Source organism: Oncorhynchus keta, unplaced genomic scaffold (assembly GCF_023373465.1).
Source record: "Oncorhynchus keta strain PuntledgeMale-10-30-2019 unplaced genomic scaffold, Oket_V2 Un_contig_2959_pilon_pilon, whole genome shotgun sequence".
Classification (NCBI taxonomy): Eukaryota; Metazoa; Chordata; class Actinopteri; order Salmoniformes; family Salmonidae; genus Oncorhynchus; species Oncorhynchus keta.
In genome coordinates this window covers 37,498-61,500 of record NW_026286634.1, presented here as the reverse complement: position 1 = coordinate 61,500, position 24,003 = coordinate 37,498, and the positions used below count along the sequence as shown (strand labels likewise).

Here is a 24,003-nt window from a genome sequence, read left to right as displayed (position 1 = left end):
GACCTGTGCCCTGCTACTATTTATCCAGATTGACCTGTGCCCTGCTACTATTTATCCAGGTTGACCTGTACCCTGCTACTATTTATCCAGGCTGACCTGTACCCTGCTATTTATCCAGGCTGACCTGTACCCTGCTATTTATCCAGGCTGACCTTTACCCTGCTATTTATCCAGGCTGACCTGTACCCTGCTATTTATCCAGGTTGACCTGTACCCTGCTGCTATTTATCCAGGTTCACCTGTGCCCTGCTACTATTTATCCAGGTTGACCTGTACCCTGCTATTTATCCAGGCTGACCTGTACCCTGCTATTTATCCAGGCTGACCTGTACCCTGCTATTTATCCAGGTTGACCTGTACCCTGCTGCTATTTATCCAGGTTGACCTGTACCCTGCTGCTATTTATCCAGGCTGACCTGTACCCTGCTATTTATCCAGGCTGACATGTACCCTGCTGCTATTTATCCAGGCTGACATGTACCCTGCTGCTATTTATCCAGGCTGACCTGTACCCTGCTATTTATCCAGGTTGACCTGTGCCCTGCTACTATTTATCCAGGTTGACCTGTGCCCTGCTACTATTTATCCAGGTTGACCTGTACCCTGCTATTATTTAATATTTCATTTTTACATTTAAGTCTTTACATTTGATCATCTTTGAAATTATATTCTATAATAATACTAATTGTGTTCACACATAGTACAATGTGCATTGAATTGGAAATGTTTTAGTTTTTTGCATATCCCAACTGTCCCCTCGGGGAGTGGGGTCACAGCCAGGGGTCACGGGGTCACGGTCAGATGTCAGAGTGTCTTTGAATATGTGTGATGTGGTGTTGTCGCTCGATGGGCCTTTATTCAATTTGTCTGTTTTACTTTTATGTTTCACATCTCTGGAAATTTAAATAGCATTAGATAATGTCTTACCTTGTCGACTCTTTTACACTATTTGGGATTATATTGTGTGGCTGTTGTTTCTCATGTACCATACTGTCTGTTGTTTACCATGTACCATACTGTCTGTTGTTTACCATGTACCATACTGTCTGTTGTTTACCATGTACCATACTGGCTGTTGTCTATCATGTACCATACTGGCTGTTGTTTCTCATTTATCATACTGTCTGTTGTTTCTCATGTACCATACTGGCTGTTGTCTATCATGTAACATACTGTCTGTTGTTTACCATGTACCATACTGGCTGTTGTTTCTCATGTACCATACTGGCTGTTGTTTCTCATGTACCATACTGTCTGTTGTTTCTCATGTACCATACTGTCTGTTGTTTCTCATGTACCATACTGGCTGGTGTTTACCATGTACCATACTGGCTGTTGTTTCTCATGTACCATACTGTCTGTTGTTTCTCATGTACCATACTGGCTGTTGTTTCTCATGTACCATACTGGCTGTTGTTTCTCATGTACCATACTGGCTGTTGTTTCTCATGTACCATACTGGCTGTTGTTTCTCATGTACCATACTGGCTGTTGTTTACCATGTACCATACTGTCTGTTGTTTCTCATGTACCATACTGTCTGTTGTTTCTCATGTACCATACTGGCTGTTGTTTCTCATGTACCATACTGGCTGTTGTTTCTCATGTACCATACTGGCTGTTATCTATCATGTACCATACTGGCTGTTGTTTACCATGTACCATACTGGCTGTTGTTTCTCATGTACCATACTGGCTGTTGTCTATCATGTACCATACTGGCTGTTGTTTACCATGTACCATACTGGCTGTGGTTTCTCATGTACCATACTGGCTGTTGTTTCTCATGTACCATACTGGCTGGTGTTTACCATGTACCATACTGGCTGTTGTTTCTCATGTACCATACTGGCTGTTGTTTCTCATGTACCATACTGGCTGTTGTCTATCATGTACCATACTGGCTGTTGTTTCTCATGTACCATACTGGCTGTTGTCTATCATGTACCATACTGGCTGTTGTTTCTCATGTACCATACTGGCTGTTGTCTATCATGTACCATACTGGCTGTTGTTTCTCATGTACCATACTGTCTGTTGTTTACCATGTACCATACTGGCTGTTGTTTACCATGTACCATACTGGCTGTTGTTTCTCATGTACCATACTGGCTGTTGTTTCTCATGTACCATACTGGCTGTTGTTTATCATGTAACAGACCAGGTAACTGACGTCAATAACAAAGACAGTGAATCACATATCCTGGGGTTTACCCCTGCAGAATACACACATCTATGAACAATAACAAAATCATGTTTGGTTATGGTTGGTTTACTTACAGTTAGCCACTAGGGTAGTGTATCAGGGGACGGCTGACGGCTTCATTCTGCTCTCTCTCTCTCTCTCTCTCTCTCTCTCTCTCTCTCTCTCTCTCTCTCTCTCTCTCTCTCTCTCCCCCTCTCTCTCTCTCTCTCTCTCGATCTCAAACCCCCTCCCTCCCTCCCACCCTCTCTCTTGATCTCAAAACCCTCCCTTTCCTCCCTACTTCTCTCCCTTTCTCCCTCTTTCTCTCGCTCTCTCCCTCCCTCCCCCTCCCTCTCTCTCTCTCTCTCTCTCTCTCTCTCTCTCTCTCTCTCTCTCTCTCTCTCTCTCTCTCTCCCTCCTTCTCTCCTTCTCTCCCTCCCTTTCTCTCTCTCTCTCTTTCTCCCTCCCTCCCTCCCTCCCTCCCTCTCTCCCTCCCTCTAGCCCAGTGTGGTGGTAATATAACGTCTCTGAACGGGACCATCTATTCTCCCGACCACCCAGCAGAGTACCCTAACTTCCAGGACTGTCTGTGGAGTGTACGGGTTCCCCCAGGGAATGGCATCTGCATCAACTTCACCGTTCTCAACACTGAACCCATCTACGACTACATCACCGTCTGGTAAGTAGTGCACTTCGTTACAGTAGTATGGTATGTGTCACAAATGGCACCCTATTCCCTATATAGTGCACTATTTTTGACCAGAGCCCTATGGCACCCTATTCCCTATATAGTACACTACTTTAGACCAGAGCCCTATAGCACCCTATTCCCTATATATAGTGCACTATTTTTGACCAGAGCCCTATGGCACCCTATTCCCTATATAGTGCACTACTTTAGACCAGGGCCCTATGGCACCCTATTCCCTATATAGTGCACTACTTTAGACCAGAGCCCTATTCCCTATATAGTACACTACTATAGACCAGAGCCCTATTCCCTATATAGTACACTACTTTAGACCAGAGCCCTATGGCAATCTATTCCCTATATAGTACACTACTTTAGACCAGAGCCCTATGGCAATCTATTCCCTATATAGTACACTACTTTAGACCAGAGCCCTATGGCACCCTATTCCCTATATAGTACACTACTTTGACCAGATCCCTATGGGTGTAGGGTGTCGATAGAGTGTAATTTGGGACGTGTTCCTGAATAGCCCATGTGTTGCTAAATAGTGTAATTTCCCCCTTATTAAAATCCTCAGTAGTGATGCGCGGGTTGACTCATAACCCGCAGTCCCGGGCGGTTAAAGCCGAGTGAGTTTAGGGTCAAGAAACGTTGTGTGGATGAGTGGGTGACGTCGTTGAATAAAGACAAAAACAATACCTTAAAAAAAAAAAACATTTTTAAATCTATAATTCTGATGCTATTTATATGAATTATTAATATAATGTATATCTATAGCCCACGTTAAGGTTTTTCTGACATTATTTTAGGATATCTGGCATTAGTGCACAAAACTAAACTTTAGGGCTTATTAAAACTTGACAGGAAACAAATGCTTAAGGGAACGGACAGAAAAAAGTTATCAGACCACGGAGGCAAAAAGGACAATGTCAGGAGTTTAATTCATGAATAGAAAAGCTGTGAAATGGAGAGTTGAAAATAAAGAGAAAAGGGAGGACCAGAACAGTGATGTTTGGGAAAGATTAGGTGACGAGGTAGAAGAGGATGATAGCAGTTGTGTCATGATGTGATGATTGTGAGGCGCTGTAGCCTTACAAATTCAACAGTCACAAGACCGGGGGACTTCAGACAGGCCTATGGAACGTCACAGGGACCTGTAGCCTACTGTTCAGATGGGTTAAATGGAAACTGGCATCTGGACACTGACTGTAGAATGTAGAATGTAGAATGTAGAATGTGGAATGTAGAATGTAGAATGTGGAATGTAGAATGTAGAATGTAGAATGTAGAATGTAGAATGTGGAATGTAGAATGTGGAATTCTCCTCCGTTGGATTCCAGAATAGAACAGTAGAGTAGTAGAATAACCTCTCACAGAGCCTTCATATTAACACCTGCAGAAGTCATTAGAATGTGGAATGTAGAATGTAGAATGTAGAATGTGGAATTCTCCTCCGTTGGATTCCAGAATAGAACAGTAGAGTAGTAGAACAACCTCTCACAGAGCCTTCATATTAACACCTGCAGAAGTCATTAGAATGTCTTGCAGTAAAGTGATACAGGCTACATTTAGACTCAGAAACAGGGAATGGAGAATTATAATTTATTTCAGCATCCTGACAGAACGTGAATCCGCAGTTAGAAACCGTCTGCTGAGGTGTGTTATCTTCAACAGCATTGTTAAAAACCTGCTCCTATTTCAACCACATAAGAGAACCAGACCGTAAAGCATTTCATACAGACAGAAGGAAACAGACCTTTAACACATGTTATACAGACCGAAGGAAACAGACCTTTAACACAAGTTATACAGACAGAAGGAAACAGACCTTAACACATTTTATACAGACAGAAGGAAACAGACCTTTAACACATGTTATACAGACAGAAGGAAACAGACCTTTAACACATGTTATACAGACAGAAGGAAACAGACCTTTAACACATGTTATACAGACAGAAGGAAACAGACCTTTAACACATGTTATACAGACAGAAGGAAACAGACCGTAAAGCATTATATACAGACCGAAGGAAACAGACCTTTAACACATGTTATACAGACAGAAGGAAACAGACCTGTAACACATGTTATACAGACAGAAGGAAACAGACCTTAACACATGTTATACAGACAGAAGGAAACAGACCTTTAACACATGTTATACAGACAGAAGGAAACAGACCTTTAACACATGTTATACAGACAGAAGGAAACAGACCTTTAACACATGTTATACAGACAGAAGGAAACAGACCTTTAACACATTTTATACAGACAGAAGGAAACAGACCTTTAACACATGTTATACAGACAGAAGGAAACAGACCTTTAACACATGTTATACAGACAGAAGGAAACAGACCTTTAACACATGTTATACAGACAGAAGGAAACAGACCTTTAACACATGTTATACAGACAGAAGGAAACAGACCTTTAACACATGTTATACAGACAGAAGGAAACAGACCTTAAAACGTTTTATACAGACAGAAGGAAACAGACCTTTAACACATGTTATACAGACAGAAGGAAACAGACCTTTAACACATGTTATACAGACAGAAGGAAACAGACCTTTAACACATGTTATACAGACAGAAGGAAACAGACCTTTAACACATGTTATACAGACAGAAGGAAACAGACCTTTAACACATGTTATACAGACAGAAGGAAACAGACCTTATACAGACCGAAGGAAACAGACCTTTAACACATGTTATACAGACAGAAGGAAACAGACCTTTAACACATGTTATACAGACAGAAGGAAACAGACCCTTAACACGTTATACAGACAGAAGGAAACAGACCTTTAACACATGTTATACAGACAGAAGGAAACAGACCTTATACAGACAGAAGGAAACAGACCGTATACAGACAGAAGGAAACAGACCTTTAACACATGTTATACAGACAGAAGGAAACAGACCTTATACAGACAGAAGGAAACAGACCGTATACAGACAGAAGGAAACAGACCTTTAACACATGTTATACAGACAGAAGGAAACAGACCTTTAACACATGTTATACAGACAGAAGGAAACAGACCCTTAACACATGTTATACAGACAGAGGGAAACAGACCTTATACAGACAGAGGGAAACAGACCTTATACAGACAGAAGGAAACAGACCGTATACAGACAGAAGGAAACAGACCTTTAACACATGTTATACAGACAGAAGGAAACAGACCTTTAACACATGTTATACAGACAGAAGGAAACAGACCTTTAACACATGTTATACAGACAGAAGGAAACAGACCTTTAACACATGTTATACAGACAGAAGGAAACAGACCTTTAACACATGTTATACAGACAGAAGGAAACAGACCTTATACAGACAGAAGGAAACAGACCTTATACAGACAGAAGGAAACAGACCTTTAACACATGTTATACAGACAGAAGGAAACAGACCGTAAAGCATTTTATACAGACCGAAGGAAACAGACCTTTAACACATGTTATACAGACAGAAGGAAACAGACCTTTAACACATGTTATACAGACAGAAGGAAACAGACCTTAAAGCATTTTATACAGACAGAGGGAAACAGACCTTTAACACATGTTATACAGACCGAAGGAAACAGACCTTTAACACATGTTATACAGACCGAAGGAAACAGACCTTTAACACATGTTATACAGACAGAAGGAAACAGACCTTTAACACATGTTATACAGACAGAAGGAAACAGACCTTTAACACATGTTATACAGACAGAAGGAAACAGACCTTTAACACATGTTATACAGACCGAAGGAAACAGACCTTTAACACATGTTATACAGACAGAAGGAAACAGACCTTTAACACATGTTATACAGACAGAAGGAAACAGACCTTTAACACATGTTATACAGACAGAAGGAAACAGACCTTTAACACATGTTATACAGACAGAAGGAAACAGACCTTTAACACATGTTATACAGACAGAAGGAAACAGACCTTAAAACATTTTATACAGACAGAAGGAAACAGACCTTTAACACATGTTATACAGACAGAAGGAAACAGACCTTTAACACATGTTATACAGACAGAAGGAAACAGACCTTTAACACATGTTATACAGACAGAAGGAAACAGACCTTAAAACGTTTTATACAGACAGAAGGAAACAGACCTTTAACACATGTTATACAGACAGAAGGAAACAGACCTTTAACACATGTTATACAGACAGAAGGAAACAGACCTTAAAGCATGTTATACAGACAGAAGGAAACAGACCTTTAACACATGTTATACAGACAGAAGGAAACAGACCTTTAACACATGTTATACAGACAGAAGGAAACAGACCTTTAAATGTTTTATACAGACAGAAGGAAACAGACCTTTAACACATGTTATACAGACAGAAGGAAATATACATAGTGTTCTTTGCTATCCTCTCCCTACAGTCATGTGTGCATACATTCTACGTATGGGTGGTCCCGGGAAATGAACCCACTACCCTGGCGTTACAAGCGCCATGCTCTACCAACTGAGCCACAGAAGGACCAGAAGGAAATATACATTGTGTTCTTTGCTATCCTCTCCCTACTGCCACACACTGAACACAGAAGGTATTTCGTGAGTAAAGGGCACGAGGTACTTTATGACAGTTATTTCCATCTGGGAAAATATACAGATACAGCTACTCTAACAACATTTAACAAAGCAGTTAACCATCAATGCCATCCGTTTTCCTGAGGTATTATAGATATAGCTACTCTAACAACATTTAACAAAGCAGTTAACCATCAATGCCATCAGTTCTCCTGAGGTATTATTGGGCTACACGTGCTTGTTTTTAAAAAGCAAAGCATTACAATATATTTTTTAGAATCATCGGCATAATGGAGGCCAGATGGAATGTAGAATGTAGAATGTAGAATGTGGAATGTAGAATGTAGAATGTGGAATGTAGAATGTGGAATGTAGAATGTGGAATGTAGAATGTAGAATGTAGAATGTGGAATTCTCCTCCGTTGGATTCCAGAACAGAACAGTAGAGTAGTAGAACAACTCAGCTGCACCGTAGGCAGTCACACCCCCACCACACAGCCCCGCTGTGAGAACCCATCCCCGGGCCTTTCTCTCTCTCTCTCTCCACTCCCATGGGGACACTTTGAGCTCTGCCTCGGGCTTACAGTCAGAACAAGGCATCTGCAAGAGGCATCTACTTTAGAAAAACACTTCTGTTGGACTCAGTAGACACGACAAAAACACTTCTGTTGGACTCAGTAGACACGCCAAAAACACTTCTGTTGGACACAATAAACATGACAAAAACACTTCTGTTGGACTCAACGAAGATGACAAATTACACTTATGTTGGACACCGTAAACATGACAAATTACACTTCTGTTGGACTCAATATAAACATGCCAAAAACACTTCTGTTGGACTCAATAGAGATGAATTGGTTTCCCTTTTCGGACGCAGTCAGTCAGGAAAACAGATGTATCTCCTCTCTCACGACGTCGGCATTAGTGCTAATGCGTTTTCTCCGTACAGCAGAGCAGACGACAGCGGCCGAAGGCTTCAGCGATAGGTTCACCCATAATGACAACCCTATTAAGGAGCAGTCCGGAGGGAAATTGCTTATCATTGAAAATCATTAGTACTGGCTGTGGCTGTTGTTGACCTTATTTAGCTGAGCTTTATGTAACATAAACTTCTCCTCAGGTTCTCTGGATACACTGGCTGGGTTGAGCCCCCCTAAATCTCTATAGTTAGTACAGCACTTAGCTAGCTAGGACCCTGGAAGACCCAGACCACTCATAGTACAGCACTTAGCTAGCTAGGACCCTGGAGGACCCAGACCACTCATACATAGTACACCACTCAGCTAGCTAGCTAGGACCCTGGAAGACCCAGACCAGTCATAGTACAGCACTCAGCTAGCTAGCTAGGACCCTGGAAGACTCAGACCAGTCATAGTACAGCACTTAGCTAGCTGGCTAGGACCCTGGAAGACCCAGACCACTCATAGTACAGCACTTAGCTAGCTAGGACCCTGGAAGACCCAGACCACTCATAGTACAGCACTTAGCTAGCTAGGACCCTGGAGGACCCAGACCACTCATAGTACACCACTCAGCTAGCTAGCTAGGACCCTGGAAGACTCAGACCAGTCATAGTACAGCACTTAGCTAGCTAGCTAGGACCCTGGAAGACCCAGACCACTCATAGTACAGCACTTAGCTAGCTAGGACCCTGGAAGACCCAGTACAGCACTTAGCTAGCTAGGACCCTGGAAGACCCAGACCAGTCATAGTACAGCACTTAGCTAGCTAGGACCCTGGAGGACCCAGACCAGTCATAGTACAGCACTTAGCTAGCTAGGACCCTGGAAGACCCAGACCAGTCATAGTACAGCACTTAGCTAGCTAGCTAGGACCCTGGAGGACCCAGACCAGTCATAGTACAGCACTTAGCTAGCTAGCTAGGACCCTGAAAGACCCAGACCACTCATAGTACAGCACTTAGCTAGCTAGGACCCTGGAAGACCCAGTACAGCACTTAGCTAGCTAGGACCCTGGAAGACCCAGACCAGTCATAGTACAGCACTTAGCTAGCTAGGACCCTGGAGGACCCAGACCAGTCATAGTACAGCACTTAGCTAGCTAGGACCCTGGAAGACCCAGACCACTCATAGTACAGCACTTAGCTAGCTAGGACCCTGGAGGACCCAGACCACTCATAGTACACCACTCAGCTAGCTAGCTAGGACCCTGGAAGACCCAGACCAGTCACAGTACAGCACTTAGCTAGCTAGCTAGGACCCTGGAAGACCCAGACCACTCATAGTACAGCACTTAGCTAGCTAGGACCCTGGAGGACCCAGACCACTCATAGTACACCACTCAGCTAGCTAGCTAGGACCCTGGAAGACTCAGACCAGTCATAGTACAGCACTTAGCTAGCTGGCTAGGACCCTGGAAGACCCAGACCACTCATAGTACAGCACTTAGCTAGCTAGGACCCTGGAAGACCCAGACCACTCATAGTACACCACTCAGCTAGCTAGCTAGGACCCTGGAAGACTCAGACCAGTCATAGTACAGCACTTAGCTAGCTAGCTAGGACCCTGGAAGACCCAGACCACTCATAGTACAGCACTTAGCTAGCTAGGACCCTGGAAGACCCAGTACAGCACTTAGCTAGCTAGGACCCTGGAAGACCCAGACCAGTCATAGTACAGCACTTAGCTAGCTAGGACCCTGGAGGACCCAGACCAGTCATAGTACAGCACTTAGCTAGCTAGGACCCTGGAAGACCCAGACCAGTCATAGTACAGCACTTAGCTAGCTAGCTAGGACCCTGGAGGACCCAGACCAGTCATAGTACAGCACTTAGCTAGCTAGCTAGGACCCTGAAAGACCCAGACCACTCATAGTACAGCACTTAGCTAGCTAGGACCCTGGAAGACCCAGTACAGCACTTAGCTAGCTAGGACCCTGGAAGACCCAGACCAGTCATAGTACAGCACTTAGCTAGCTAGGACCCTGGAGGACCCAGACCAGTCATAGTACAGCACTTAGCTAGCTAGGACCCTGGAAGACCCAGACCACTCATAGTACAGCACTTAGCTAGCTAGGACCCTGGAGGACCCAGACCACTCATAGTACACCACTCAGCTAGCTAGCTAGGACCCTGGAAGACCCAGACCAGTCACAGTACAGCACTTAGTTAGCTAGCTAGGACCCTGGAAGACCCAGACCACTCATAGTACAGCACTTAGCTAGCTAGGACCCTGGAGGACCCAGACCACTCATAGTACAGCACTTAGCTAGCTAGGACCCTGGAAGAACCAGACCAGTCATAGTACAGCACTTAGCTAGCTAGCTAGGACCCTGGAAGACCCAGACCACTCATAGTACAGCACTTAGCTAGCTAGGACCCTGGAGGACCCAGACCACTCATAGTACAGCACTTAGCTAGCTAGGACCCTGGAAGAACCAGACCAGCCATAGTACAGCACTTAGCTAGCTAGCTAGGACCCTGGAAGACCCAGACCACTCATTGTACAGCACTTAGCTAGCTAGGACCCTGGAAGACTCAGACCAGTCATAGTACAGCACTTAGCTAGCTAGCTAGGACCCTGGAAGACCCAGACCACTCATAGTACAGCACTTAGCTAGCTAGGACCCTGGAGGACCCAGACCACTCATAGTACAGTACTTAGCTCGCTAGGACCCTGGAAGACCCAGACCACTCATAACATAGTACAGCACTTAGCTAGCTAGGACCCTGGAAGACTCAGACCAGTCATAGTACAGCACTCAGCTAGCTAGCTAGGACCCTGGAAGACCCAGACCACTCATTGTACAGCACTTAGCTAGCTAGGACCCTGGAAGACTCAGACCAGTCATAGTACAGCACTTAGCTAGCTAGCTAGGACCCTGGAAGACCCAGACAACTCATAGTACAGCACTTAGCTAGCTAGGACCCTGGAGGACCCAGACCACTCATAGTACAGCACTTAGCTAGCTAGCTAGGACCCTGGAAGACTCAGACCACTCATAGTACAGCACTTAGCTAGCTAGGACCCTGGAAGACCCAGACCACTCATAGTACAGCACTTAGCTAGCTAGGACCCTGGAAGACCCAGTACAGCACTTAGCTAGCTAGGACCCTGGAAGACCCAGACCAGTCATAGTACAGCACTTAGCTAGCTAGGACCCTGGAGGACCCAGACCAGTCATAGTAAAGCACTTAGCTAGCTAGGACCCTGGAAGACCCAGACCAGTCATAGTATAGCACTTAGCTAGCTAGCTAGGACCCTGGAGGACCCAGACCAGTCATAGTACAGCACTTAGCTAGCTAGCTAGGACCCTGAAAGACCCAGACCACTCATAGTACAGCACTTAGCTAGCTAGGACCCTGGAAGACCCAGTACAGCACTTAGCTAGCTAGGACTCTGGAAGACCCAGACCAGTCATAGTACAGCACTTAGCTAGCTAGGACCCTGGAGGACCCAGACCAGTCATAGTACAGCACTTAGCTAGCTAGGACCCTGGAAGACCCAGACCACTCATAGTACAGCACTTAGCTAGCTAGGACCCTGGAGGACCCAGACCACTCATAGTACACCACTCAGCTAGCTAGCTAGGACCCTGGAAGACCCAGACCAGTCACAGTACAGCACTTAGTTAGCTAGCTAGGACCCTGGAAGACCCAGACCACTCATAGTACAGCACTTAGCTAGCTAGGACCCTGGAGGACCCAGACCACTCATAGTACAGCACTTAGCTAGCTAGGACCCTGGAGGACCCAGACCACTCATAGTACAGCACTTAGCTAGCTAGGACCCTGGAAGACCCAGACCACTCATAGTACAGCACTTAGCTAGCTAGGACCCTGGAAGAACCAGACCAGTCATAGTACAGCACTTAGCTAGCTAGCTAGGACCCTGGAAGACCCAGACCACTCATAGTACAGCACTTAGCTAGCTAGGACCCTGGAGGACCCAGACCACTCATAGTACAGCACTTAGCTAGCTAGGACCCTGGAAGAACCAGACCAGCCATAGTACAGCACTTAGCTAGCTAGCTAGGACCCTGGAAGACCCAGACCACTCATTGTACAGCACTTAGCTAGCTAGGACCCTGGAAGACTCAGACCAGTCATAGTACAGCACTTAGCTAGCTAGCTAGGACCCTGGAAGACCCAGACAACTCATAGTACAGCACTTAGCTAGCTAGGACCCTGGAGGACCCAGACCACTCATAGTACAGCACTTAGCTAGCTAGCTAGGACCCTGGAAGACCCAGACCACTCATAGTACAGCACTTAGCTAGCTAGGACCCTGGAAGACCCAGACCACTCATAGTACAGCACTTAGCTAGCTAGGACCCTGGAGGACCCAGACCACTCATAGTACAGCACTTAGCTAGCTAGGACCCTGGAGGACCCAGACCAATCATAGTACAGCACTTAGCTAGCAAGGACCCTGGAAGACCCAGACCACTCATAGTACAGCACTTAGCTAGCTAGGACCCTGGAGGACCCAGACCACTCATAGTACAGCACTTAGCTAGCTAGGACCCTGGAGGACCCAGACCAATCATAGTACAGCACTTAGCTAGCAAGGACCCTGGAAGACCCAGACCACTCATGGTACAGCACTTAGCTAGCTAGGACCCTGGAGGACCCAGACCAATCATAGTACAGCACTTAGCTAGCTAGGACCCTGGAAGACCCAGACCACTCATAGTACAGCACTTAGCTAGCTAGGACCCTGGAAGACCCAGACCACTCATGGTACAGCACTTAGCTAGCTAGGACCCTGGAGGACCCAGACCACTCATAGTACAGCACTTAGCTAGCTAGGACCCTGGAAGACCCAGACCAGTCACAGTACAGCACTTAGCTAGCTAGGACCCTGGAAGACCCAGACCACTCATGGTACAGCACTTAGCTAGCTAGGACCCTGGAGGACCCAGACCAGTCATGGTACAGCACTTAGCTAGCTAGGACCCTGGAGGACCCAGACCAGTCATGGTACAGCACTTAGCTAGCTAGGACCCTGGAGGACCCAGACCACTCATGGTACAGCACTTAGCTAGCTAGGACCCTGGAGGACCCAGACCAATCATAGTACAGCACTTAGCTAGCTAGGACCCTGGAAGACCCAGACCACTCATAGTACAGCACTTAGCTAGCTAGGACCCTGGAGGACCCAGACCACTCATAGTACAGCACTTAGCTAGCTAGGACCCTGGAGGACCCAGACCAATCATAGTACAGCACTTAGCTAGCTAGGACCCTGGAAGACCCAGACCAGTCACAGTACAGCACTTAGCTAGCTAGGACCCTGGAAGACCCAGACCACTCATAGTACAGCACTTAGCTAGCTAGGACCTTGGAAGACCCAGACCACTCATAGTACAGCACTTAGCTAGCTAGGACCCTGGAGGACCCAGACCAGTCATAGTACAGCACTTAGCTAGCTAGGACCCTGGAGGACCCAGACCACTCATAGTACAGCACTTAGCTAGCTAGGACCCTGGAGGACCCAGACCACTCATAGTACAGCACTTAGCTAGCTAGGACCCTGGAGGACCCAGACCACTCATGGTACAGCACTTAGCTAGCTAGGACCCTAGAGGACCCAGACCAGTCATAGTACAGCAACGTGCTTCCTCTTCTTCATTTTTTTTCTTCATTCTTCTTTCTTTATCCAGTGTATTTTCTTTCTTAAATGTGTCTATACGTGTTCGGGGTGATTGTTCCCAGAAAGCTTTGTAGCACTTAACTAGTCACGGAAACCCTCGATGACCTAAACCCAGAATACACTGGGTCACAACAGTAGGGGTGATTCAAGAGGGCCACCATTGTTCCTGTTCCCAAGAAAGCTAAGGTAACTGAGCTAAACGACTACCGCCCCGTAGCACTCACTTCCGTCATCATGAAGTGCTTTGAGAGACTAGTCAAGGACCATATCACCTCCACCCTACCTGACACCCTAGACCCACTCCAATTTGCTTACCGCCCAAATAGGTCCACAGACGATGCAATCTCAACCACACTGCACACTGCCCTAACCCACCTGGACAAGAGGAATACCTATGTGAGAATGCTGTTCATCGACTACAGCTCGGCATTCAACACCATAGTACCCTCCAAGCTCGTCATCAAGCTCGAGACCCTGGGTCTCGACCCCGCCCCTGTGCAACTGGGTACTGGACTTCCTGACGGGCCGCCCCCAGGTGGTGAGGGTAGGCAGCAACATCTCCTCCCCGCTGATCCTCAACACGGGGGCCCCACAAGGGTGCGTTCTGAGCCCTCTCCTGTACTCCCTGTTCACCCACGACTGCGTGGCCACGCACGCCCAACTCAATCATCAAGTTTGCGGACGACACAACAGTGGTAGGCTTGATTACCAACAACGACGAGACGGCCTACAGGGAGGAGGTGAGGGCCCTCGGAGTGTGGTGTCAGGAAAATAACCTCACACTCAACGTCAACAAAACTAAGGAGATGATTGTGGACTTCAGGAAACAGCAGAGGGAACACCCCCTATCCACATCGATGGAACAGTAGTGGAGAGGGTAGCTAGTTTTAAGTTCCTCGGCATACACATCACAGACAAACTGAATTGGTCCACTCACACTGACAGCGTCGTGAAGAAGGCGCAGCAGCGCCTATTCAACCTCAGGAGGCTGAAGAAATTCGGCTTGTCACCAAAAGCACTCACAAACTTCTACAGATGCACAATCGAGAGCATCCTGGCGGGCTGTATCACCGCCTGGTACGGCAACTGCTCCGCCCTCAACCGTAAGGCTCTCCAGAGGGTAGTGAGGACTGCACAACGATCACCGGGGGCAAACTACCTGCCCTCCAGGACACCTACACCACCCGTTGTTACAGGAAGGCCATAAAGATCATCAAGGACATCAACCACCCGAACCACTGCCTGTTCACCCCGCTATCATCCAGAAGGCGAGGTCAGTACAGGTGCATCAAAGCTGGGACCGAGAGACTGAAAAACAGCTTCTATCTCAAGGCCATCAGACTGTTAAACAGCCACCACTAACAGTGAGTGGCTGCTGCCAACACACTGTCATTGACACTGACCCAACTCCAGCCATTTTAATAATGGGAATTGATGGGAATTATGTAAATATATCACTAGCCACTTTAAACAATGCTACCTTATATAATGTTACTTACCCTACATTATTCATCTCATATGCATATGTATATACTGTACTCTACATCATCGACTGCATCCTTATGTAACACATGTATCACTAGCCACTTTAACTATGCCACTTTGTTTACTTTGTCTACACACTCATCTCATATGTATATACTGTACTCGATACCATCTACTGTATGCTGCTCTGTACCATCACTCATTCATATATCCTTATGTACATATTCCTTATCCCCTTACACTGTGTATAAGACAGTAGTTTTGGAATTGTTAGTTAGATTACTTGTTGGTTATCACTGCATTGTCGGAACTAGAAGCACAAGCATTTCGCTACACTCGCATTTAACATCTGCTAACCATGTGTATGTGACAAATAAAATTTGATTTGATTTGATTTGATTTGATTGTTCCCTAGAAAGCTTTGTAGCTTTCGTAGCACTTAACTAGTCACGGAAACCCTCGATGACCTAAACCCAGAATACACTGGGTCACAACGGTAGGGGTGATTGTTCCCTAGAAAGCTTTGTGGCATTCGTAGCACTTAACTAGTCACGAAAACCCTCGATGACCTAAACCCAGACTACACTGGGTCACAACGGTAGGGGTGATTGTTCCTAGAAAGCTTTGTGGCATTCGTAGCACTTAACTAGTCACGGAAACCCTCGATGACCTAAACCCAGAATACACTGGGTCACAACGGTAGGGGTGATTGTTCCCTAGAAAGCTTTGTGGCATTCGTAGCACTTAAATAGTCACGGAAACCCTCGATGACCTAAACCCAGAATACACTGGGTCACAACGGTAGGGGTGATTGTTAAAATTAATTTTCCGGGTTCCCTAGAAAGCTTTGTGGCATTCGTAGCACTTAACTAGTCACGGAAACCTCGATGACCTAAACCCAGAATACACTGGGTCACAACGGTAGGGGTGATTGTTCCCTAGAAAGCTTTGTGGCATTCGTAGCACTTAACTAGTCACGGAAACCCTCGATGACCTAAACCCAGAATACACTGGGTCACAACGGTAGGGGTGATTGTTCCCTAGAAAGCTTTGTGGCATTCGTAGCACTTAACTAGTCACGGAAACCCTCGATGACCTAAACCCAGAATACACTGGGCCACAACGGTAGGGGTGATTGTTCCCTAGAAAGCTTTGTGGCATTCGTAGCACTTAACTAGTCACGGAAACCCTCGATGACCTAAACCCAGAATACACTGGGTCACAACGGTAGGGGTGATTGTTAAAATTAATTTTCCGGGTTCCCTAGAAAGCTTTGTGGCATTCGTAGCACTTAACTAGTCACGGAAACCCTCGATGACCTAAACCCAGAATACACTGGGTCACAACAGTAGGGGTGATTGTTCCCCAGAAAGCTTTTATAGCACTTAACTAGTCACGGAAACCCTCAATGACCTAAACCCAGAATACACTGGGTCACAACGGTAGGGGTGATTGTTCCCTAGAAAGCTTTGTGGCATTCGTAGCACTTAACTAGTCACGGAAACCCTCGATGACCTAAACCCAGAATACACTGGGTCACAACGGTAGGGGTGATTGTTCCCCAGAAAGCTTTTATAGCACTTAACTAGTCACGAAAACCCTCGATGACCTAAACCCAGAATACACTGGGTCACAACGGTAGGGGTGATTGTTCCCCAGAAAGCTTTTATAGCACTTAACTAGTCACTAACCCTCGATGACCTAAACCCAGAATACACTGGGTCACAACGGTAGGGGTGATTGTTCCCTAGAAAGACCTAGACCACTCTCCCCTGGTTGTTGCTCATCGCTACAGGGCCACAGACCTAGACAACTCTCCCCTGGTTGTTGCTCATCGCTACAGGGCCACAGACCTAGACCACTCTCCCCTGGTTGTTGCTCATCGCTACAGGGCCACAGACCTAGACCACTCTCCCCTGGTTGTTGCTCATCGCTACAGGGCCACAGACCTAGACCACTCTCCCCTGGTTGTTGCTCATCGCTACAGGGCCACAGACCTAGACCACTCTCCCCTGGTTGTTGCCCATCGCTACAGGGCCACAGACCTAGACCACTCTCCCCTGGTTGTTGCTCATCGCTACAGGGCCACAGACCTAGACCACTCTCCCCTGGTTGTTGCTCATCGCTACAGGGCCACAGACCTAGACCACTCTCCCCTGGTTGTTACTCATCGCTACAGGGCCACAGACCTAGACCACTCTCCCCTGGTTGTTGCTCATCGCTACAGGGCCACAGACCTAGACCACTCTCCCCTGGTTGTTGCTCATCGCTACAGGGACACAGACCTAGACCACTCTCCCCTGGTTGTTGCTCATCGCTACAGGGCCACAGACCTAGACCACTCTCCCCTGGTTGTTGCTCATCGCTACAGGGCCACAGACCTAGACCACTCTCCCCTGGTTGTTGCTCATCGCTACAGGGCCACAGACCTTGACCACTCTCCCCTGGTTGTTGCTCATCGCTACAGGGCCACAGACCTAGACCACTCTCCCCTGGTTGTTGCTCATCACTACAGGGACACAGACCTAGACCACTCTCCCCTGGTTGTTACTCATCGCTACAGGGCCACAGACCTAGACCACTCTCCCCTGGTTGTTGCTCATCGCTACAGGGCCACAGACCTAGACCACTCTCCCCTGGTTGTTGCTCATCGCTACAGGGCCACAGACCTAGACCACTCTCCCCTGGTTGTTGCTCATCGCTACAGGGCCACAGACCTAGACCACTCTCCCCTGGTTGTTGCTCATCGCTACAGGGCCACAGACCTAGACCACTCTCCCTGGTTGTTGCTCATCGCTACAGGGCCACAGACCTAGACCACTCTCCCCTGGTTGTTGCTCATCGCTACAGGGCCACAGACCTAGACCACTCTCCCCTGGTTGTTGCTCATCGCTACAGGGCCACAGACCTAGACCACTCTCCCCTGGCCCCTGGTTGTTGCTCATCGCTACAGGGCCACAGACCTAGACCACTCTCCCCTGGTTGTTGCTCATCGCTACAGGGCCACAGACCTAGACCACTCTCCCCTGGTTGTTGCTCATCGCTACAGGGCCACAGACCTAGACCACTCTCACAACATCAAAGGGCTTCATGTGGAAAATTGTGTATACTTCACCCTCAGAAGATTTACAGTCAAACAATTTTTATAATGACTCTCTCTCTGTCTGCTGTGGGACCAGGCTGTCCAGACTAATGACTCTCTCTCTGCTGTGGGACCAGGCTGTCCAGACTAATGACTCTCTCTCTGCTGTGGGACCAGGCTGTCCAGACTAATGACTCTCTCTCTGCTGTGGGACCAGGCTGTCCAGACTAATGACTCTCTCTCTGCTGTGGGACCAGGCTGTCCAGACTAATGACTCTCTCTCTGCTGTGGGACCAGGCTGTCCAGACGAATGACTCTCTCTCTGCTGTGGGACCAGGCTGTCCAGACTAATGACTCTCTCTCTCTCTCTGCTGTGGGACCAGGCTGTCCAGACTAATGACTCTCTCTCTCTCTCTCTGCTGCTGGGGACCAGGCTGTCCAGACGAATGACTCTCTCTCTGCTGTGGGACCAGGCTGTCCAGACTAATGACTCTCTCTCTCTCTCTGCTGTGGGACCAGGCTGTCCAGACTAATGACTCTCTCTCTCTCTCTCTCTCTGCTGTGGGACCAGGCTGTCCAGACTAATGACTCTCTCTCTGCTGTGGGACCAGGCTGTCCAGACTAATGACTCTCTCTCTCTCTCTCTGCTGTGGGACCAGGCTGTCCAGACTAATGACTCTCTCTCTCTCTCTCTGCTGTGGGACCAGGCTGTCCAGACTAATGACTCTCTCTCTCTGCTGTGGGACCAGGCTGTCCAGACTAATGACTCTCTCTCTCTGCTGTGGGACCAGGCTGTCCAGACTAATGACTCTCTCTCTCTCTGCTGTTCGACCAGGCTGTCCAGACTAATGCCTCTCTCTTTCTCTCTGCTGTGGGACCAGGCTGTCCAGACTAATGCCTCTCTCTTTCTCTCTGCTGTGGGACCAGGCTGTCCAGACTAATGCCTCTCTCTTTCTCTCTGCTGTTCGACCAGGCTGTCCAGACTAATGCCTCTCTCTCTCTGCTGTGGGACCAGGCTGTCCAGACTAATGACTCTCTCTCTCTGCTGTGGGACCAGGCTGTCCAGACTAATGACTCTCTCTCTGCTGTTCGACCAGGCTGTCCAGACTAATGACTCTCTCTCTCTGCTGTGGGACCAGGCTGTCCAGACTAATGACTCTCTCTCTCTGCTGTGGGACCAGGCTGTCCAGACTAATGACTCTCTCTCTCTGCTGTGGGACCAGGCTGTCCAGACTAATGACTCTCTCTTTCTCTCTGCTGTGGGACCAGGCTGTCCAGACTAATGACTCTCTCTTTCTCTCTGCTGTGGGACCAGGCTGTCCAGACTAATGACTCTCTCTCTCTGCTGTTCGACCAGGCTGTCTAGACTAATTAACTACAAAGCTTTATTGTCTCTCCTTACAGGGACGGCCCTGACCAAGGATCTCCTCAGATTGGTCAGTTCAGCGGGAACACGCCCCAGAAAGAGGTCTATACCACAGCCAATCATGTCCTCATCAAGTTCCACAGTGATTTCAGCACTAGTGGGTTCTTTGTACTTAGTTACCATGGTGAGTAGTGCATTTTTACAGTTTCTACTTAGTTACCATGGTGAGTAGTGCCCTTTTAAAAGGTTCTACTTAGTTACCATGGTGAGTGTTCCCTGTTAAAGAGACTGCTTCAGCTGTAATGATTCTGATTCAAATGAACCAGTATATTAAATAGAACCCTAGACTGGACATTGGTAAAATTATGAACTTACAGCATTCATGAACTTACTGCCTTCATGAACTTACTGCCTTCATGAACTTACTGCCTTCATGAACTTACTGCCTACATTAATTTATAGCCATTATGAACTTACTGCATTTATGAACTTAGTCTTTATGAACTTACAGTGTTTATGAACTTAGTGTTTATGAACTTAGTCTTTATGAACTTAGTCTTTATGAACTTAGTCTTTATGAACTTACAGTGTTTATGAACTCAGTCTTTATGAACTCAGTCTTTATGAACTCAGTCTTTATTAATTTATAGTCATAATGAATTTATAGTCTTCATGAACAGCCCAGAGGGATCTAAGGCTCTATCTCAATGAGTCTTTCCTTGATTCCTCTCCTGGCCTCCTTCTCAAACATAATGGAAGGTCCCTCCCCTCAGATCTTCTTCTCTGCGTTTTGAGAAGGAGGTAAGGAGGAGAGTGGTTGAAAGGAATAGAGGGGAAGCTGAATTAAGTCAAAGAATACCTCGGGCTCCCCGAGTGACGCAGCGGTCTGAGGCAGTGATCTGAGGCAGCGGTCTGAGGCAGTGATCTGAGGCAGCGGTCTGAGGCAGCGGTCTGAGGCAGTGATCTGAGGCAGCGGTCTGAGGCAGCGGTCTGAGGCAGCGGTCTGAGGCAGCGATCTGAGGCAGTGGTCTGAGGCAGCGGTCTGAGGCAGTGATCTGAGGCAGTGATCTGAGGCAGCGGTCTGAGGCAGCGGTCTGAGGCAGTGGTCTGAGGCAGCGGTCTGAGGCAGTGGTCTGAGGCAGCGGTCTGAGGCAGTGGTCTGAGGCAGCGGTCTGAGGCAGTGGTCTGAGGCAGCGGTCTGAGGCAGTGGTCTGAGGCAGCGGTCTGAGGCAGCGGTCTGAGGCAGCGGTCTGAGGCAGCGGTCTGAGGCAGTGATCTGAGGCAGCGGTCTGAGGCAGTGGTCTGAGGCAGCGGTCTGAGGCAGCAGTCTAAGGCAGTGCTAGAGGCGTCACTACAGACTGTGGTTCGATTCCAGGCTGTATCACAGCGGTCTAAGGCACTGCATCTCAGTGCTAGAGGCGTCACGACTGACCGTGGTTCGATTCCAGGCTGTATCACAGCGGTCTAAGGCACTGCATCTCAGTGCTAGAGGCGTCACGACTGACCGTGGTTCGATTCCAGGCTGTATCACAGCGGTCTAAGGCACTGCATCTCAGTGCTAGAGGTGTTACTACAGACCGTGGTTCGATTCCAGGCTGTATCACAGCGGTCTAAGGCACTGCATCTCAGTGCTAGAGGCGTCACTACAGACCGTGGTTCGATTCCAGGCTGTATCACAGCGGTCTAAGGCACTGCATCTCAGTGCTAGAGGCGTCACTACAGACCGTGGTTCGATTCCAGGCTGTATCACAGCGGTCTAAGGCACTGCATCTCAGTGCTAGAGGCGTCACTACAGACCGTGGTTCGATTCCAGGCTGCATCACAGCGGTCTAAGGCACTGCATCTCAGTGCTAGAGGCGCCACTACAGACCGTGGTTCGATTCCAGGCTGCATCACAGCGGTCTAAGGCACTGCATCTCAGTGCTAGAGGCGCCACTACAGACCGTGGTTCGATTCCAGGCTGTATCACAGCGGTCTAAGGCACTGCATCTCAGAGATGGAGGCGCCACTACAGACCGTGGTTCGATTCCAGGCTGCATCACAGCGGTCTAAGGCACTGCATCTCAGTGCTAGAGGCGTCACTACAGTCCGTGGTTCGATTCCAGGCTGTATCACAGCGGTCTAAGGCACTGCATCTCAGTGCTAGAGGGGTTACTACAGACCGTGGTTCGATTCCAGGCTGTATCACAGCGGTCTAAGGCACTGCATCTCAGTGCTAAAGGCTTTACTACAGACCGTGGTTCGATTCCAGGCTGTATCACAGCGGTCTAAGGCACTGCATCTCAGTGCTAGAGGCGTCACTACAGTCCATGGTTTGATTCCAGGCTGTATCACAGCGGTCTAAGGCACTGCATCACAGTGCGAGAGGTGCCACTACAGACCGTGGTTCGATTCCAGGCTGCATCACAGCGGTCTAAGGCACAGCATCTCAGTGGTAGAGGCGTCACTACAGACCGTGGTTCGATTCCAGGCTGCATCACAGCGGTCTAAGGCACTGCATCTCAGTGGTTAGAGGCGTCACTACAGACCGTGGTTCGATGTTCATTTATGTTAATCTTACCACAGTTTGAATTATCATGCCATTTTTTTTTTATGATGTGTTTGAGGTTCATAATCAGGCTTAGAAGTGTGATGAGTTGACAGGGTGTAGGAGGTGTGATGACAGTTTGATGAGCTGACAGGAGGAAGGAGGTGTGATGACAGTTTGATGAGCTGACAGGATGAAGGAGGGGTGATGACAGTTTGATGAGCTGACAGGAGGAAGGAGGTTTGATGACAGTTTGATGAGCTGACAGGATGAAGGAGGGGTGATGACAGTTTGATGTGATGACAGTTTGATGAGCTGACAGGATGAAGGAGGGGTGATGACAGTTTGATGAGCTGACAGGAGGAAGGAGGTTTGATGACAGTTTGATGAGCTGACAGGAGGAAGGAGGTGTGATGACAGTTTGATGAGCTGACAGGAGGAAGGAGGTGTGATGACAGTTTGATGAGCTGACATGATGAAGGAGGGGTGATGACAGTTTGATGAGCTGACAGGAGGAAGGAGGTTTGATGACAGTTTGATGAGCTGACAGGAGGAAGGAGGTGTGATGACAGTTTGATGAGCTGACAGGAGGAAGGAGGTTTGATGACAGTTTGATGAGCTGACAGGATGAAGGAGGTGTGATGACAGTTTGATGAGCTGACAGGATGCAGGAGGTTGTGATGACAGTGTGATGAGCTGACAGGATGAAGGAGGTTGTGATGACAGTTTGATGAGCTGACAGGATGAAGGAGGTTGTGATGACAGTTTGATGAGCTGACAGGATGCATATCAACAGCCGAACTCTTGTGTTGATACGTAAGTTAATGTTTACCTTCTATTGTTGTTGTTCTTTATTGTTGTTGATTATTGTTGTTGTTTATCCCCCTTCACAGCATACCAACTGAGAGTGTGTCAGTCTCCTCCAGCTGTTGCCAACGCAGAAGTCCTCACAGAACATGACGAGTTTGAAATAGGTCTGTCACCTTTTATACATGTGTTTGTTTGGTTGGTGAGTTGTTTGGTTGGTGAGTTGTTTGTTTGGTTGTTTGTAAGTTGTTTTGGTTGGTGAGTTGGCTGGTTGGTGAGTTGTTTGGTTGGTGAGTTGTTTGATTGGTGAGTTGTTTGGTTGGTGAGTTGGCTGGTTGGTGAGTTGTTTGGTTGGTGAGTTGGCTGGTTGGTGAGTTGGCTGGTTGGTGAGTTGTTTGGTTGGTGAGTTGGCTGGTTGGTGAGTTGGCTGGTTGGTGAGTTGTTTGGTTGGTGAGTTGGCTGGTTGGTGAGTTGGCTGGTTGGTGAGTTGTTTGGTTGGTGAGTTGTTTGGTTGGTGAGTTGTTTGGTTGGTAAGTTGGCTGTTTATTTCTCTGTGTTCATTCATTCATTTATATTAAAGTGACGCAGTGCAAGCTGTGTTGCTACAGATGCTGGTTTAATATCCGTGCCGCCCTCGACTGGGGAGACCCATGAGA

At 47.5% G+C, this 24,003-nt stretch overlaps 1 long non-coding RNA gene across 1 annotated transcript; it reads left to right on the top strand.

The window, feature by feature from the left end:
- Nucleotides 1–2,693: 2,693 nt before the first annotated feature.
- Nucleotides 2,694–23,496, top strand: LOC127923410 (uncharacterized). Its single transcript, XR_008114281.1, has 3 exons — nucleotides 2,694–2,864; nucleotides 20,052–20,197; nucleotides 23,434–23,496. It is a non-coding gene; the product is annotated as an uncharacterized LOC127923410 (long non-coding RNA).
- The last annotated feature ends 507 nt before the right edge of the window (nucleotides 23,497–24,003 follow it).